This window comes from Echinops telfairi, unplaced genomic scaffold (genome assembly GCF_000313985.2).
Source record: "Echinops telfairi isolate 266 unplaced genomic scaffold, ASM31398v2 ScPeMD7_6080;HRSCAF=6971, whole genome shotgun sequence".
Classification (NCBI taxonomy): Eukaryota; Metazoa; Chordata; class Mammalia; order Afrosoricida; family Tenrecidae; genus Echinops; species Echinops telfairi.
In genome coordinates this window covers 278,166-280,007 of record NW_022109980.1, presented here as the reverse complement: position 1 = coordinate 280,007, position 1,842 = coordinate 278,166, and positions in this window count along the sequence as shown.

Here is a 1,842-nt window from a genome sequence, read left to right as displayed (position 1 = left end):
CTTGGGACAGAATGGATGGTATGCTTTTTAAAGCAGGGCCTTTCACAGGCAAAGTCCTGCTCCGATGCCGAGAGCAGCAGTTAAGGAGAAGAGGAGAGGAGACAAGGAACATGCTTCACAACCTCAGTCCCTGCAGGGTATCACTGTAGTGGGGGCAGCCAACCTCCTGTGACCTTCAATGCAATTGCAGGAATTCTGCACTTAACGATCTGCAAGGAAGTCCCTTAAATAAAGGGGTGGGGGGATTGGTACACATACAGATATGGGGAGGCGTCAACAAGTTCATGGAAAAAATGGAACTAAGACATGTTCTCCCCCCAAACGATTTGAAGTCCCCTACTGTAACACAAAGCTGGGGGAAGGTATCTGTTATGCATTGTGTTATGTCCACACAATAGCCTAACCTTTGTGCCTGTGGCAGCTCTTCTTGGACTTCTCATTCGGTGGCTCCGACACAACAGCAGCTTCTAAGGAGAAACACAAGGCCTCAGACCGGTTTATAACTTTTAACAAAACCTCCGGAACCCATTGCAGGGTTGCCATTGATTTCAGCAGGTGTGGGATGCCTGCGGTTATCACCCCTTACATTGAGCGGGCAGCATTAGTGTAGGCTGTAGCCTGAGTCTGTCTCACTTTCAAATAAAATAAATTAGTCAGCGAAGCAGACATTGGGACAATGCAGGCCAAGCCAGAGACAGTTGCTCAGAGAGGTGAAAAAACCTTCCTCCAGGACCTACACAGAGACAGAGCCTTGTCCTAGAGCCAGCAGCCTGCATGAAGATTTCCAGCGTCCTAAACTGGGAGGATATACATGGGTTTTCCCTTATACCGGCACTAGACTATGAAGACAGGTCCATATGTGAAACCCATTTATTGGGTTAAGAGTAGTTATTGCTTGATGGGATAAAGGATGATGATTTTTGGAGTTGCTTTCTTTAAATATTTCTTAAATAATGAACACTTTACATTTTATTCCACAAGAAAAGGAAAAATAATGAAAACGAATTAAAATTAACATTTTTACAGAGACAATGATCGCAGCCTTAAAAACCCTCCAGCTTCCTGACGCCTCAGACTTAAACCCAAATCAAAAGGCTGAAGTCATGGCATGGATTCGAAGCGGACTCATAGCGACCCTGTCGGACTGGGCGCTTCCATGACTGTTTATGTGTGTAAGAAGCCCCATCTTTCTCCCCCGGAGCAGCTGGTGGTTTCGAATTGCTGACCTTGCAGATTGCAGCCCAACGCGAACCACCACGCCAACAGGGCTCCTCTGTCACACCTAACCTGGCTCATAAAGAGGAGGAAAGGTAATAGAAAATGACCTGCATTATTTGGTGGCAAACAAGCTAGACACCAAGGACAATGAATGACGGTCATATTTTAAAGAAATAAATGGGCAGGTTCGCTTGCATGACAGCAGGCCAAGTACAGGAAAACTCTCTGCCACAAGGGCCTGAGGTCTGGGGCCGCTTTGGTCCCATTGCGGGGAGTCAACGGCTTTCTTACCTCTTGGTGGCCAGGTGCGCTTCTCCTGGGGTGGTTTCCAGTCAGAGTGGCTCGCCAAGTTGGGTCTCGCAGCACCTTTCTCTTTGCCTTGGCCTCTCCGGTTCCAGGACTCTTGCTCCGACGTGCTCACTGCAGCCCAAGGGCCAAGGTCATAGAGCTTCCCCAGAATCTCCTGGGATGGGCCTACGACTGCTGCTGGTGGTGCTGCAGAGGGTGCTGCTCCGGTTTCCATGGCAACTGTGGGCCGCAGAGGCAACAAGCGCGGGAACCCGAATGAAAATGGCGGGAAGCAGGAAGGTGCGTTTGGTTGAGGCACTGGCGGAGCCGGTTGAA